The 18,160-nt window shown below is 33.7% G+C and overlaps 2 long non-coding RNA genes and 1 pseudogene across 3 annotated transcripts; 1 reads left to right on the top strand and 2 right to left on the bottom strand.

The window, feature by feature from the left end:
* Positions 1 to 4,301: 4,301 nt before the first annotated feature.
* Positions 4,302 to 7,118, bottom strand: LOC120277038. Its single transcript, XR_005541437.1, has 3 exons — positions 6,805 to 7,118; positions 6,606 to 6,662; positions 4,302 to 5,233 (listed from the first exon to the last, which is right to left on the bottom strand). It is a non-coding gene; the product is annotated as an uncharacterized LOC120277038 (long non-coding RNA).
* Positions 7,119 to 10,391: 3,273 nt separating this feature from the next.
* LOC120277028 lies at positions 10,392 to 11,652 on the bottom strand. Of its 2 annotated transcripts, none has more exons than XR_005541434.1 (2): positions 11,433 to 11,652; positions 10,392 to 11,364 (listed from the first exon to the last, which is right to left on the bottom strand). It is a non-coding gene; the product is annotated as an uncharacterized LOC120277028 (long non-coding RNA). The 2 variants fall into 2 exon arrangements; XR_005541436.1 differs by having other exon boundaries at positions 11,457 to 11,652.
* Positions 11,653 to 14,744: 3,092 nt separating this feature from the next.
* Positions 14,745 to 15,992, top strand: LOC120277020 (annotated as a pseudogene).
* Positions 15,993 to 18,160: the final 2,168 nt, after the last annotated feature.

Raw genomic sequence — 18,160 nt, 5'->3', positions numbered from 1 at the left:
TTTGATAATGACGTTAATGACTTTTAATATCACAAAATATTGGTAAATGATTTTGTTGACTTTTAAAAGTTAGAAGAGCTTGTTAACACAGTTAAGAGGAGCCTAGAGTTCTAAGATACCATAAGAGACGAGCCAAATAACCCCAAAACAATAGATGATTGCCAATGACCAAATGGTTTATTGGTATATGGGTCGCCAATAGAGCTCTTCACCGAATGGTGAGAGTTCGATTCTCGGTTAAGGGCACATTTCTGGGAGATGTGAGCGGTGGTTGTGTGCGGGTGATCTCAGCGCCTATATGTGTGTGGGCCCCACCCCCACTTGTTGCACCGAGGCTTGTGCACGCTCTAACGGTTTAGCAGGATCTTCGAGCTGTCTGTTCCTCTTGTCAAAAAAAAATCTTAAATGATTGACAACACCAGCTGAGTTCTTTCATTGTTATGTGCTAGGTAGAGTAGTCCTCTTTGGGACAACGGGTGATCTTGTACTTTATTTGGGGTGCCCTATTATTTTTATGTTTATCTCCGTACTACTCACCGCCCAGCCAGTGAACTTCTTTATTTTTTACCTGCACTTCATTGAATATGTACTTTTTTTTCTTCTAATAAACATGGTTTATCCACGTCATAAAAGAAAAAATTGATTATATATTTTCAAAACATAATCACCTAACAATTATTTGTAACCATAGTTCCTTAATTTTTAGTTCCTAATAATTTTCGAATACAACCATTATAGTTTTAACCATAGTTCCTTAATATAATTAGAATATTTATTTATAAACATTTCTATAAAAAATAGATAAATTATATATATATATTCATTAAAAAATAAAGAAAAAATATATAAGTGACAAAATACAAAAAGAGCAAACACGGAAAAAAATAATAGAAACACACACAAAAGCCATAGAACAAACATTAAAACAATAAAGTAATTCCAAACATATTTAGCATAAAAGTAGTGACTGAATGACACATTATACAAGTTATTGTCCAGAGCCTATTACATCCTCGCTTCTCAAGATTTTCAAGAAAAAGGATCTTGTTCTTCCAAACCAGCCAATTAAAGATATTAATTTTCCGCGGACAATTGCTACGCCAGAACCATCCAGAAAGATATTATTTCAACTGCATATCTGCCTCAATCCATGTGTTACATTTGGGGAATGTGGAGATCCCTTCTTAGGCCTACGATTAGGGAAATAAGGGATTGGATTGTGAAAACTCTTGTTTGGAATATTTGGCTTGCTAGAAATGATCACATTTTTAATACAAATGTTTTGCCTCCTATCGCTATTATCTTGAAAAAGCAATCATTTGATCTTATCTTGGTTTTTAGCAAAGAGCTCCAGAGAGAAGTTTGAAGATTCAATTTTTACCATCAACGCGATCTGGAGTTTTTAGCTAGGCCAATAATCGGAGGAGATTAGGAGTGATACGATGACTGAGGAGGCACAATACCAAATCAGGCTAGATCTTGATTGACCGTGTTGGAACTTAGCGGAAGCCCGTTGTATCTCGCTTTTTCTCTTTTTTTTTATTTTTTGGTTAATTTGGTCTTTGCCCGTTGTACCACATCTAGTGGACTGTTGTTTTGTTCTTCATTCTTTCAATTACTAATTAGTGGAGGGTTGTTGTGCAATTTTTTGTTTTAATTGAAGTGTCTTATCAACCTTTTTCAAATAAAAAATAAAACTAAACAAAAATGAAAAACAGACTAACACAAGCTACTAACAAGGTCAGAACAAAGCATAATTGAACGCAAGAAAGCAATTGATGCTGTCATGGTAGGAGGTAATTATAAATAAATCTACATTCTTATATTACAAGGACAATAATTAATGAAATACTATTCTTTTCAACTTTGAACCTGATATGCGGCCGGTTTGTGATGATGCTGTGCTTGAAGAATATTTGAATGCCCACAACATGGACACAAGGACCCACAATATTTGATGCAGTCGCCTATAGGACTAAATTGTAACGAATTAGAGATGGAAGACTATTAGATTAAAGTCTTTTGTTTATAAGAAATTGTGAGGAGGCCATGTCCATTAGTTTTAAAATTTTAGTCTCTTTTAAAAAAAATCCAGCCTTTATTTATACAGCTGGGACTCAGAGAGATATGGAAAGAGAGAATTCCAAAAGCTTGAAAACAGATAACACAGGAAGACAAACAGGGCTGTTGTGAAGGAGGAATAGGACAGCGGTGCATGCTATCGGTTTTGAGGTAATCTCCAATCTTACAATCTTTTATTATTTTATATGATTGAATGAAATTAATGAAATTATCACCCATGCAACAAGAGATTAATAGTTTATTGCTGAAGATTCAGGATTCGACTCCCTTCTAACTTAATGATTAAAGATTTGTGACTCGAACATATTTATTAAAATAAAATAATAAAAACATTGATAAAAGAAGATAATAGTATTAATGATGGTGTGAAGATTCTGCTTTTAATAAATCAGTTATCAATTTTATTCAAAAATAAAATAAAATAATGGTATGAAGATTGTAGCTCATGAGAAAACCTTTCTAGTGATTAGTATGCATATTTTGCTAGCAAAGAAAATGGATATATTCATGTCCCAAAAAATGTATTTTTTAATATAATATATGAAAGTTAAAATTTTATTTTATTTTCAATTTTTAAGAATTTTTATTCAATTAAAAAAAATTTAAATTCAACAGTGAGGTAGGTTTTTTTCCCTTGCATACCTTTGATGTACTTAAATTAAAAAAATTATTAATTAAATCAAAATTTAAAAGATTTTTACATCTATAAGATTTTAAAATTATAATTTTAAAGAAATTTATATAAATAAACTTATGAAGAGTAAAGAGTTTTTAACATTGAATAGAGGCCAATATTTCTTTTTTTTTTTAAATAAAATAGGTAAATCACGAATTTATTAAAATAAAAGAAACAAATACAAAAGGAGCTAACCTTCAAGTACAACTAAAAAAGTGTTAGTAACCACAAAAATCAATGATAAAAATGTTAATGGTGATATATAATTGAAAATAGTAGGAAGAATTGATTTTTGTTTCTGAATTTAGGCCCTTGAGTTTTTTTTAAAAAAAAAAATAGACAAGGCACGTGTCAGGGGCATGCTGGATTGGTCATCTAGCTCCTGTCCTCATGTCCTCCAATGGAGATGAGGGGTTTGGGCTATAAGTCCATACCCACAACCGGTCCTATTACTATTATTGTTTCCATTAAATCTTGAACTCGAGATTTTAAAATATCTCATCTTTGATTTTTTACAATAAAGTCAAGTACCACTAAGATATGAGTTTTTTGGTGCTCCTAAAGCTTTAGAGCTAGTTTTTTTTGTACTCATACCTATATAAAGTATAGCTATTTTAATTAAAATATAATAATTGGTGATGATGAATCGGTGGTGGTGGTGGGGCTTGGGTTGATGTTAGCGGTAGTGGTAGTGGTGGTAGTGGTATGTAGTGGTGGTGGGGCTTGGGTTGATGTTAGCGGTAGTGGTAGTGGTGGTAGTGGTATGTAGTGGTGGTGGGGCTTGGGTTGATGTTAGCGGTAATGGCGGTGGTGGTAGTGGTACGTAGTGGTGGTTATGATGATAAACAGAGAGAATAATATAGGTTAAGACCAAGGACCGATTAGACTTGTGTGTGTGTGTGAAGGCATACGCACATCACATTAAAATCAAGTAATACAATTCCTTCTTAGTCCTCTATATCTTATTACAATTTAACCCTTGGACACCTATTTGCTGATATCCAAAAAACTTTCGAAACTTTCTCGTAGAGTTTTTTATTAATACAATTATAATAACCGCAATTAATCAATCTAGGAATTGGACATCTAAACTGTCCACCCTCATCTAATACCTAGAGTTTGAATTACAAGTCCGTACCCACTCCTGGAACGTGTTACCACCACATACATTCAGGGTGTGTTTGGTTTGATGTAGTTAAAAATGCAGTGGATTTTCAATTACAGTGTATTTGTAAATCCATGGATTTGAACATGCAGGAGAATGAAATCTGTTGTTTGGTTAACTGTATTTGAAAATACTGAATTTCAGAATTTTGTGTTTGTTTGGAAGGATTTTTAAATCCGGATTTGATAAACATGTGTTTGTTTTGATGGATTTAGAAGATATAAAAACCATGGTGAGGTTACCCCCATAAGGATAAATATGTTGATTAGATTAAATTTTATTCATCACAAAAACAAAATCTATTAGATTTTAATGATAAAAAAATTCATTAAATTGTATTGTTATAATATTGGATAGAAAAAACTATATAAAATTATAAATTTCAAAACTTCAAACTTCTACATATATAACTTCAAAATTCTATAACCTGACAAGATATATATCATGAGATAGAAAAAAATAAATTAATACACTAAAGATAATGAACATTCAAACACCACATAACTTATAAAGCACAACAAATTCTCTATATTATTGCAATAAGCATCATTATAGAACACTAACAAATATTATAAAAATCATTATTTATAAACATCAAAACTTATAGGTACTTACAAAACAACAAACAAACAACCAACAACTCCATATAGGTATTTATCTCCATATTACAACATATGAAATTTCACAACATACAACACATCAAACTTAACTATAAATACATATTAACCTAGTTATGAACCTCCTCACATACGTACTCCATATAAAACCCATAATATTCCACATTTCACCATATATTACACACACAAAATAACACATGAGAACTCCCATCACAAATAAGTTTCCACTATATATAGAGAGTAGAATTATCCTTCATCGGCGAAATAAAGTCATTCCTCCTGAAATTAATATAAGAAAACAAGAACATTAATACAAAAGGAAAGATATAAAATGTAAAGAATGAACAACTACGAACAATGAAGATAAAAAATTTCTTACCATCACATCAAAGGTCCTGGTTGACACCATCAAAGAATTTTCTTACCCAAACCTTGCGAAATTCCTCACGCATTCCAAAGAAGGTTCTAGCACGTGTGTCATCAGCCATCAAGTGTTCATACACCATAAGAGCTTGTTCTATGGAATATCCATAATGTGTCAATTTCATGCACTCATCTTGAATTTCTACTGCAAAGCTCACTGATTGACTGGATCTGACTGAAGCAAATGCGTCTTTGATGGTGGTTGACAATTCACGGATTGCATCATCGGGATCATTTGCTTTGCGCTTGCCTTTCCCTTTCTTTTTCCATCTATTGCAATACATGATAATCTTTGCAATGGAAAAAAAATTGAAAATAGCATACAAAAGTAAAGACAGTATGATCATAGAAATTTCATTAATAACTCTATTTTGTGTTAGAAAGTTTAACTTGTCATATCATGCTCTACTTATATCTACTAATGTAAACATGAAAATAGGGAACATTATATGCATGCAAACATGAATTTGTAGTAATAGTGATGTTAAAATAATATTAAGAAGTACATATTTGCAAACATGATATGCATGCAAACATGAACATGCCATAGTAAAAAAAGTGCAAAAGATCATCCCGAAAGTTATTGCCATGAAGTGGAGAAGCAATGAATATGTGAAGTTGATGTGAACTGGGCTGTTAATAATGAATGATGTTGGTATGAAATTAATTTAATATGCCATAAAAAATTTATCTAAATTATAAATATACATGATTTGAAAGTAATGTTATATACAACTTGTTCACCTATATTTATTATTATATTTTTATGGTGTACAATTTTTATTATTTTTATTATTTTTTTTATGCACCCATTCGTCAGGGGTAATTGAAGCAAAAGGGTTTGGAGCAGAAAGAGAGAGATAGATTGAACAAAGAGAGTGGGTGGGCGAGAAAACCTTAAACAAATTGAGTTTCGCGAAGTTCTTGAGTATGTGTGCTAAGTGGCGCACAATATCAACTTCATGTGTTCTCGGTGTTGTAATAATGTTTTTTTGTTTCAATAACCTGAGAGCATACAGGTCCTCAAAAAAGATAAAACCAACAATTTTTTTTTTCTTAAAAGATTTCCTTTAATACGTATATTTTTTTTCTTAAAACATCCATTTCAATTACCACATGGAGATAAAGAACAAAGAAGCATATGAGCATGACCTAAGACAGATTACAACTTCTGCTCCCCAAATTAAGAAATACATTCTTCCAAGGCCAAAACATTAAATAATTCAAAAAAAAAGAAAAAAGAAAATTAAGCAACCAAATAATTTCCATTGTCCATATTCTCCGCACAACACAATGGACATATGAATTAAGTATTCCCCCCAATGTTTTTAAATCCAAAAACTAAGTCTCCACAATATATCTGTATATATATATAATAATAAAAGATATCAATCTCAAATCCTAACAAACACAAATCACTCTCTCTCTCTCTCCAAATCTCTTCCCAAAACCATGAAACATTAAGAGTTAATATAAGACACATATCCCATTAATTATGAAAGCTTTAAAAGGAAAATAATTACTAAATTTAAGGAGATTATTATTAATGAAAGAAAAAAAACCTAACAAAAAAAATTACCAAAATTGACAGTAAAATGGGGGAAAAATAAAAACAAGAGATAGATGGGAGAAGAGGAAATACCTTGAAGTGATCACCGTGAAACAAGTCCCTCTCGGTTGGAAGCAAACCACAAGATTTCTGAAAAATTTGTTGGATTGAAGAAAAAAGATAAGATTTCAAAAAAACAAGATCTGCAATCCAACCTCTCTTGGTTGATCTGTTACTCCTAAGAAGAACATCGAAATTGGGAGGTCGGATTTGGGAAAGAAAAAATACAAACCTTGAATCCTCGCAAAGATCACCTTCTGATGCTACTCCTAAGAAGAAGAACAGCCGGACCCCAGATATGGAAAAGAGAAAACACGAGAATATGGAATCCTCTCACCTTCTGCTTTTTTCCCAACCAGCCCGTGAATCCCTCACGTGACAGTCACGTGAGGGATTTTGTAATCAGGATTTTGTTTTACAGCCAAAATGGCTGTAAAACAAAATCCATCATCCATGGGATTTTCACATCCCTTTGAAAAGCAAATACAATGAAACAAACAACAAATTTCTGAAGTCAAGGAATTTGGTTATACATTGGAAAACCAAATCCTCCAAACCAAACACACCCTCAGTGTAACTTGAACTCACAATTTGATTATCAGCATAGCCGTGAATTAATGCCCATAATTCCATTTCCATCTTTCCTTCCATAATGGTATAATGGTGGGATAAGAACTTACACAAAAAAACATTAGCATTAAAGTCTATAATTATAAATCCTACCCCACCCTTACCTGTTGCAACATTCCAAGCTGTTGCTGTGAAGGTACCCATAAAACCTGGTTTTGGCCTATTTTGCATAAAATAAGTCATCATTTTATAATTATCTGAACATGTTGAGAACTCTCGGATATGTTGAACTGCATTTTCGGTTATCTGCAGCACATTAGGATTTTTCAATCTGAAGATACAATCACAGCTGTCATTCCAAATAAACCAAATAGTTGCTGCAAATAGAGAAGCCATATATTTTGAGTTTCCTTTAACTTGAAAATTCAACCAATCTCCCATGGCAATATGATCTACAATATTAATTTTATGACTTATGATTTCCTCCACCATCATCTAAATCCTACAGCTTATAGGGCAAAGTCTGAAAAAGTGATCACTTGTTTATGTGACAAGGCCACAAAACACACAATGATCTAGAGGGCCCAGATTCATGTGATACATATAGTCATAAGTATAAATTTTACCTTGAATCAAAAGCCAAATAAAGGATTTTGTTCTAGGTGCAACATTTAGCTTCCAAATATTAGCCCAACCACTCCAAATCTGATCTTCTGAATGTCTGTTATTTATAAAATTGTAAACAGTAGAAGATATTTTGTTAATATTAGTCTTGGGAAGCCACACCCAATTATTGACTTCCTCTGGATTGATCTTCCCATGACTAATAATAGGTGAATCCAAGTTGTTGCCAAAAAGCATGTTGAGGGCATGAATGTTCCAAGCTGAGTTATCTAAAAGATCAGAAATCTAAATGTTTTCAACATTAAGCTCCATGTTTAAAAACACAGGTTTGTAAGCAATGGGAATTTCAAACATCGAAGGATGATAAAGGACATAAGTAACTAAGGGATTGATACAATTTATCCATAAAAAAGTTTTTAATAAATCAATAGTTTTGCTCAAACCTTTAAAAAAAGCTAAACACACAGATGGAGCAATATGAGAGAAAAAATTGTGATTTCCATACTTCATGTAGATGATATCCACCCAGAAAAAAATTCTGCTTATAGTAGATAAGGTTCTTTGCCATCAATGAGTGCTTAACCGTGAGTAGATTTCAAATGCCCATTCCCACCTCAGTTTTGTTAGCGGTAACAGTATTCCAATTAACTAAAGAGATACCTCTACCATTCTCACAGTTTGCCCATAAGAATTTTCTAGCAATTTGAGAAATCCTAGTTAAAATAGAGTCAAGAATGGGATACATCGAGAGGTAATAGATAGGGGCGGCCATCAGAACACTATTGATAAGAACAACTTTACCTACCTTGGACATATTAGCCTTACCCCAGTTAGCAACAACAACATTGAGACGATCAATCATGGAGCTAAAATGAGAGATAGCTAATTGCTTGTGGGAAATGAGGAACACTAAATAGGTAAAGGGAGTTTTGCCATGCTTGAAGTTTAAGATAGAGCAGATACTAGAAGAAACCTTTCTATTAAACCAACTTATGAAGAAAACCTCTAATTTATTCTGGTTGGGTTTTTGACCTGATAATTGAGCATATAAGTTTAGATAGAAACAAATGTTTCTAGCAGATTTTCTAGAAGCTGTGGTAACCAAAATAAGATCATCAGCGTACATGAGGTGATCGAAATTATGGTTTAGACTACCAGAAAAACCTAGAATAAGATCAAGGTTTCTGGCATAGTTAAGAATAGCAGTGAGGTTCTTGGCCACCAAAATAAAGAGATAAGGAGAAAGGGGGTCACCTTGTCTAACACCTCTTACGGGTTGTAACCAACTGGTAGGATTCCCATACATGAGAAGAGAAAAAGAGATAGAATTAAGACAAGTTCTAACATAGGACCCCCAATTGCTAGGAAATTTCATTTTGATTAATGTAGCAATAATGGTATCCCAACTAAGAGTGTCATAGTCTTTTTCAATGTCTACTTTGACTAACATCCTAAGGGGATAGTCCTCTCCTGGTTGATAGAGTGATAAATTTCTTGGACCGTTATAATATTGTCAACAGGAGAGTAACCATGCGCAAACCCACATTGTTCTTTACCAACTAAGATGTCAATGACATCCAGTAATTATCTTATAAGCAGCAGAAACAAATTTAGGGTGCTCTTTTTTAGAAATTAAAACAATAAAAGTTTTGCCTCAAGCTTTAGGCATCACAGCATTTTTAAAAAAGTAGTTAATGGCTGGCACTAAATGATTCTCCAGATCTTTCCAGAAAAATTTTTAGAAATCCACATTCATACCATCAGGACCAAGAGACTTCCCCTCAAGTAAAGAAAGAAGGGTCATATAAATCTCATCTCTAGTAACTATCCTATTTAAAGAAGTCTTTTGAGCATGAGTGAGGATGGGAATATCATTGGGGAGAGTCTCCAGAATAAAATCAAGAGATCTAGAATTAGAGTTCTTCTAAAGATTAAAAAGTGATCCAAGAAGACAGTTTCAATTTGTCAATTATCATTATAGCGCCCACCATTGTTATCAAGGATACTAGAAATGAAATTATGGTGTCTACGAATCCTGATGCTTCTGTGAAAGAAGGAAGAATTCATATCCCCACCAATAATCCAATTTAATCTAGATCTCTGAGCCCATCTGCTGTGATTTGGTCTCAATAAAGCTCGGTACTTATTTTGCAGGCTTCTAAAGGAATCAGAATCAATACTAGAGTAATTACTATCACTGACCTCTAAAGCCTGGAGATGAACTTCAATATTTTTAATTTCTTGGTCAAGGGCACCCATACCATAATGCCTAATACAACAAACATTTCTCCTAACTTGAGCCAAAATATGGTAAAAAACACGCATTGGATTGGAATAAGCTTTAAATAAAAGAGCATTTCGAATTTCAAAAATGAAATTTGCATGCTCCGACCAGTAATTTTCAAAATAAAAAATTCTACGATTTGAAATATTCTCATGAGAAATTTTGATCTAAAAAAATCTTACGCAAGCACTTGAGATGAATGGTGTTAGAATTGGCTAACCATATGTCATTTACCAAACATCTGTCGAGACGGGACCAATGTCTAGCGAGGTCACGCTGACCATTGGACCATGAGAAAGATGCTCCAGAATAACTAACATCAATCAAAGAATTGCCAGAAATAAAGTTAGAAAAGGAAAGAGCCTTTATTGCATAATAATTAAAGCTACTTCCCTTGTGCTCAATAGGGGAAGTAATAGCATTGAAGTCTCCCAACAAGATCCAAGGATTGTTGAGCTTTGTAACCTGAGTCAATTTTTTCCAAAGTTTTTGTTGCAGCTGGATATGATGTGGATTATAAACCACTGAAAAGATCTACTGGTGTTTAGAAGGAAATGAGATGATTAAGTGAATGGCACAACGGGAGTGAGCCACCTATGAAATCCTGCCAATTTCCTTGGTCCAAAGAATTATAATTCCACCGGAATAGCCATCCATAGGAATTTCTACCCAGTTCCAATATTTGGAAAACTTATCGCAAAGACGGGAAACCGTAGCTTTGTCCTATCGAGTCTCCACTTGGGCAATGATATCTAGTCTGGACTCTTTCATCAAACCGCTAGGCCTGTTAAGCTTATCTTTACTTGTAGAGCCCCTACAATTCCATCCAAGAATGCTTCGGTTTAAAGTCATCATCAATACGAGAAAAATAAAAGTAATCATAATAAAACACAGAAAATCTGAAGAAGAGAAGAACAAAAACAGGGATTATCCAGAGGAGTGTTGAGGTCGAGAGATCCGCATAGAGTCCCCATCATCACTTTCCCCATGGCGTCCTTTCTTATGAGTAATTAATTGTAACATGCTTCCGACTCCTTCCTAATTCCCTTCTGAAATTTGCCAAGAGTTGAAGAATCTTCTACTTCTTCACTCATTTCAATATCATCTTCAAAATCCTCAGATTCCTCCATGGAGTAATCTAAAACCTCTAAATCATCTTCCTCTTCCAAGAGAACATCTTCCAGTCTCTCCACTACCATCTGGGGTTTATCGTTTTCTTTTACATTATTCTCTGTTGTATTGTTATTTCCCATGAGAAGTTTAGGTGGGGTCTCTGGTTCTGAACGAGATAAGGTGGCCTGCGAATTCTTTTTTCTGTGACAAAACAATAGAAAGCATCTGACCAGCAACAGAGCATGATGCTTCAATTAAAAGCTTTTTACCTTTCCTATCCTATTTCACCATACCCTGATCATCTTGGGACTCCACCAAATGTTCCTCCCGATGTGTCAGCAGAAATGAGGGCGCACCAATTTCAAGAGCAGTGACTTCTTCTCTGGTGTTCTCAGAAGAGAAAGAACGGTCGGATTTCTGGTGTGCTCAGAAGAGTGCATGTTGCTATGTAAATCCTCCAAGCTACCCGCTACTCCCACCAATGACTCGAGTTTTTTTATCTTTTTAATGTAGAGAAGATTTTCTTATAATATATACTATATATAATATTATATTATATAATTATTACACATCCGGTTTGACCAAATTGGGTCATCCGATCAAACCGATTAACCCACCGTGACCCAATTACATTACTGGTCACTTCCCAGTCCATTTCTAAAAATATTGATTAGAAGTGAGAAACTTCCTTAATTATTAGGTGGATTTAATTTGATGACAAAAGAATAACATTAAAGATTAACAAATTTATGATTGTTTACAATATTACAAAACTTTGTTTACTCTACAAGTCAGGCTGAATTGCAATTCTATTTATATTAAACATTTATAGTTTCAAAGGGACACTATTTCACCAAAGGTTTCTTTTTTCTAAGATGTATTTGCCATAAATATGATGTGTAACCATAAAACAACGAACTTAATTCATTAAAGTTGCAACTAATTATACATAGTACAATTTTTTCCTTTAATAAAGTAGATAAATCATGATCATTCATTAAAAAACATAGAATTAACATCGATGTATACTCTATATACTCTATCTAGTTTACTGCATAACAACAATTTAAACCACAAATTTCAAATATCATAGACTTTTCATGCTAATTTTTGGGGCACGCAAAATACCTCTTTTCATTGATGCGCTTGATTTTTTTTTATTTTTTTAGTACCAAAATGAGTGGCTATGCCATTAAAGAAGGTAAAAACGTGCACAATTTTTGGACAAGCACATGAGAGAAAAACCAGCACACACATGGGCCCTAAGACCACTCACACACAAACTACTCACATTTTTAAAAATATACTCGATCTCACCCACAAATCAAATATGTGCCACTGGTAAGACGTTTTTGTAAGGACCCGAATATCAATTGACTACTCAGCTGTTGGTTACACTTGATCCTTGTTGTAAAGTATAATTTCAAAAAAACAATCTCACTTTGGGGCTTCTGAATTTAAGATACTTACGAGTATCATAATATACTTTTAGTATATGTAATCCTCAAAAATAACTCTTTATCAACTAAACTAAATCATATTAGAGTTGAAAACGCATATAAACACAAATACAACCGATCAACAAATGAAAATTCAATTTATACAATTAATGGTCATCCAATATTTCACACGATATTCAAAATACCAAGAATACATATTTATTTATCTAATCTTTCAAACAGACTCACATTTATCATGCAAGTAGATTCTTGGTCAGAAAAATTAAAAATTATTTAATTAATAAATAAAACTCTCAATAAGAGCTACAAAATTAGAAAAAGGCGTATTATTTTTATTTCAAACAACTTTTCATTAGGAACAACAAGATATGGCACCAAACTCACAAGAAGCACAAGCACAAGGAGAGTATACAAAAGATGGCTCTATGGATCTCAAAGGCAAACCTATACTTAGATCAAAGAGTGGTGGTTGGACTGCTTGTTCCTTTATTATAGGTAATCTCTATATATGTTACATCCTTTCACTTCTCATTTACAATCTCTTTTCTTCATCTTCTCATACTTCAACATGACTTCAAATTGAAACATCATCTACATATTACAGTGTTTGAAGTTTTTGAGAGGATGGCATATTTTGGGATAGGATCAAGCCTTGTAATCTACTTGACCACCAAATTGCACCAAAGCACAGTAGCTTCAGCCAATAACGTTACTAACTGGATTGGTACTTTGTTTATGACGCCGATACTTGGTGCCTATGTCGCCGACACTCATCTTAGTCGTTATTGGACCTTCATCATCTCCTCTGCCATCTATCTTTCGGTAACTGATTCCAGATATATGCATATATATATATAGGTATCATATATGTTACATTAGAATTGGATGAAATATAGTTATTACAAGCAGTGTTTATGGAATAAATTTATTGTCAAATCATTGTTGGTTCTAACTTACATTTTCTATTGAAGAACTATGGTTTAGAAAATTAAAAAAATTAAGCTGTATCCTTTTGTTTCACTGAGCAAATTTGATGGCGAACACTAAAAAACTCAGAAGGAAAAAAGTCTGTTATGACCACCAAGTACCTTGGAAAAATAAAACTTTTCTCAAAACAAAGTTATCCTCACAACATGCATATGCTAAAAGAGATAGGCAAGAGTATAATGAATAGAAACCTTGGGCTAACCCAATTGTAACTACCCATAGTTGTGATTGAGAGGTCTTGAGATCGAACCTCTCAGATTACAATTCATATTCTGGGTCTCCTATGGGAGTTCTGTGTAAGGATTACCTCTCGTTCTCCCCTCCAGGGTTGCATAGCAGAGATTTTACCAGGAGGTCAGTCAAGCCACCGTAACTGATGCATCTCCGTACCCGCTTGTCCTTTGCTTTGTCACTTGTCGACTTTGTCACAAAAAAGAAGAGTACAATAAATAGAAACACATCCCGATTCTGATAAAAATCATATGCTGACCAAATATATCATCTTAATCTGATCCAACTCAAAAGTTATAACTTGATAGGATAGCAATCCCAAACTTATATATTCAAATTTATTTTTTTAAATTAATCGATGTAAAACTATTTGTTACTTTAATATGCCCATGATGTTCATACTCACTTCGTCTAGCCTGCTTTTGTTTGGGTTTTGCGTTACTCACTTAGATACTCCTTCTCCATGTAGAACTTGTTTGTTGTATTTTGTGAGGGACCTATGTTAGTCCCACCTCCACTAGACTCTTATTTGTAGTCTCTCTTTGTTGTACTTTTGTTCTGTTCTTTTTGTTTTTAATAAAATTATGGTTTATCCACTTCGTCAAAAAAAAAATGCCTCTTAGTCTATTTTAACAAAAGAAGTTACAAATATATCAAACAAATCAAGCACTAATATCGTGTTAGACGCAAATCAAATATATTTTCCGGGTTTGATTCAACTTAAAAAAAACCAAAATTTATATATACTCAAATCTATACTTTCAAAGTTAATCAATGGGGAAGGATTTCCTACTGTAATAGGATATACACCTGCTACAATATCAATTTAAATAGATTGGTTCAATACAGAATTGAAACAACAGCTTGATTATATATAGCAAATGTTCATATACTTTTGCAGGAATGTGCCTGCTAACACTGGCAGTATCACTGCCATCACTGAAAACCACCACCTTGTGGAGCTAACACTAGTGACCCCAATTGCACTGAAAAAGGCTTCATCGCTGCAAATTGGCGTGTTCTTCACTGCACTCTACATCTTAGCGATCGGCACCGGTGGCGTGAAACCGAGCATTTCGACCATGGGAGCCGACCAATTCGATGAGTTCGATCCAAAGGAGAGAGCACACAAGGTTTCCTTTTTCAACTGGTGGTCGTTCAGCATCTTCCTTGGCGCTTTCTTTGCCACCACTATTCTTGTGTATGTTCAAGAGAATGTAGGATGGACACTAGGCTATGCATTGCCTACTCTTGGTCTCTTCATTTCAAGCATCATCTTCGTTATCGGGACTCCATTTTATCGGCATAAACTACCTTCGGGTAGCCCTTTCTCAAAGATGGCAAAGGTTCTTGTGGCAACCTTGAGGAAATGGAGAATTGAATTGCCTGATGATCGCAAGGAACTTCATGAGCTTGGTTTGGAACAGTATTATAACACAAATGGGAATTTCAGAATTGAACACACTCCAACCCTTAGGTATATATATATTAACATGATAAATGAACTATTGCCTAGATTAATATAATGTATATGGATTATGAAATGATAGTTTAATTTTTATATATGATCAATAACATCATCGAGTTTTATCATGGTTTGTCTGATATATCCTGATTAATTGTAAATGTGGATTCAGGATATTAGACAAAGCAGCAGTGAAAAGTGGACCAACATCGCCATGGATATTATGCACAGTGACACAAGTCGAAGAAACAAAACAAATGCTTCGCATGATGCCTATACTTGTTACAACATTCATACCAAGCACAATGGTAGCTCAAGTGAACACTCTCTTCATCAAGCAAGGCACAACACTAGACCGAAACATCGGTCCTCATTTCAAGGTCCCTCCGGCATGTCTTGCAACCTTTCTCACTATCTCAATACTAATATCCATTGTCATCTATGATAGGTGCTTTGTCCCCTTCATGAAGAGATGGACCAAGAACCCCAGAGGTATAACTCTCCTCCAAAGGTTTGGTGTGGGTATGGTATTCCACATCATACTTATGACGGTAGCTTCAGTAACTGAAAACCAACGTCTAAGAACAGTTAAAGATTATGGATTAGAAGGAGGAGGTGAAGTTCCACTAAGCATCTTCATACTACTTCCTCAATTTGTGCTCATGGGAATGGCTGATGCTTTCTTAGAGGTGGCCAAGATTGAGTTCTTTTATGATCAAGCTCCTGAAACCATGAAGAGTCTTGGAACATCTTTATCATTTACGAGCTTTGGAGTTGGAAACTTTCTAAGCAGCTACTTATTATCAACAGTGTCTCATGTCACAAAGAAGAATGGGCATGAAGGATGGATCTTGAACAACCTCAATGCATCTCATCTTGACTACTATTATGCTTTCTTTGCGATCCTTAACCTTCTGAACTTCTGCTTCTTCATCGTTCTCAGCAGAATCTATGTTTACAAAGTTGAGAATGCTATGGAAGGATTGCATGCAGAGATATATCAGCCAAAGATTGAAGAGCAGAGAACTTAGCACAATGGAGATGGCATGAAGTAGAAGTTTAGGTTTCTACTATAGAAATGTACAATTTAGTAGTAGATTTTTTTTTCCAATTTCTACCTAAATCATTTATTTGTTTATTTTTGTAGACACCGTTCTCTTAAATAAATTTAAATTACTTTTAGTTAAGTTTATCTATTTATTTATATTTTAAAGGGAGATCCTTATCTTAGCCTCCCGGATCTGATTTATGGTTCCGTAACGCTCGAGCGAGGATCTTCACGCGATATTTGTTTTATTGTTTTAAATAAAAGGAGAGTAGAAAACTGAAAGAAGCCCTACCTCCTCTCGTGTCGTGTGGTGACCTTGGCGGCAGGCTCTTGATATTTTCCCCGTTGAATTTTGTGACGAGAAATCCAAGGTAGATGATTGAAATTTTAATTGCGGTTGTGAGATCTTGCTTATTCTCATTCTTAGTTTCCACTCCATAGATTACCCTAAGGAATTTGATATGTATTCATTAGTTTTATGTTTGTTAGGGCTTCCTTCGAGTGCTTGATTTTGATAATCTGATTTGGAGTCTTGGAGTTGGGAGACATTTAGGTAAGTATCCACATATAAATTATACTACGTATAGACCTTTTGAAACTAGATAAATTTGTGAAAATCAGTATTTTATTTTTTTGTTTTGTGATAATTAGGTTTCTGTTTATTATTCAAATGTTGTTTATATAATTAATACTATTTTCAGAATTATTTTAATTTATTTAATATTTCAAATTGATGATCTTCTTTAGAATCTGAAGTGTTTACATTTGCGGTGCAATCTTGATTTTGTTAAATTTTGAATTTTGAGATAATTCATTTAAATCCTGATTTTTTACTTTTCTGAAATTTCATATCTTCTGAAATTTTATATACTGTATTGATTTATAATTATTTAAAATTTCTTAATTTCGGATATTTGTATTATTTAATTATTTTGAATTTTAGGTATTTATTCAATTTTTAATTAAAAAGTATTATTATTTTTATTATCTGTTCATGTTTGTATTCCATTAACTGGTGTATTTTGATATGACAAAAATGGGATCATGTTATTGTAAATTCTTGTACTTTGCTTGTTTTGAATTTTGGTTAGTTCATCGTTTTGTGAATATAAAGTACTTTGATATAGAAACTAGTCCCCAACTGACTATGCAATAATACTGTCACTGGGGGTTAAACACTGACCGTGTCGACACGTATTTTGTTCTAGAAACTATAATTTCTCACCGCTTGCCGTCGGTGAAGAATATCGGCCTTTGATAACTTTGGCTCGTGTCACCGAGGGTAAAAATATGGCTTTTGATAATTTTGTCTCGGGTCACCGAGGGTAAATATATGAATTTTGTGATTTTGTTTTGGCAATAGTCATTTGGGGGACCTATATGCTTAATGTTTGACATTGGTGTTTACTTGAAACAAATTACATTTATTATTTTGCATTTTCAACAAATTATGATTTTGTGTAAATGATCCCTACATTTTTAGTGGTGCTTACTGGGCTGTCAAACTCATAAATATTGTTGTTAATTTTTTTTCAGATCAAGAGTAAGGGTGAGTGGCGGATAGCTTAGCAGGGATCGTTGGGTCACCGTCAATCTTATTAGCATGTAATAAGTCCTGTTTGTTGTGGGCATAGGTTTTATTTAAATAAAGTTGTATTGACTGTGTAAACATTTAGTTATTTCTTTTAGTGTTGAACTTTGTTCTTGTTTCTAGTATTGCTTCTCTGTTAGGTTTTGTGATTTTGAGAACACGAGGCCTTGCATGCCTACTGGGCCTCAGCTTGGTTGGTGTGTAGCCGTTTGTCA

The sequence above is a fragment of the Dioscorea cayenensis genome, chromosome 2 (genome assembly GCF_009730915.1).
Source record: "Dioscorea cayenensis subsp. rotundata cultivar TDr96_F1 chromosome 2, TDr96_F1_v2_PseudoChromosome.rev07_lg8_w22 25.fasta, whole genome shotgun sequence".
NCBI lineage: Eukaryota > Viridiplantae > Streptophyta > Magnoliopsida > Dioscoreales > Dioscoreaceae > Dioscorea > Dioscorea cayenensis.
Note: the sequence above shows the minus strand (reverse complement) of the source record. Positions and strands in the feature narration are given on the sequence as shown.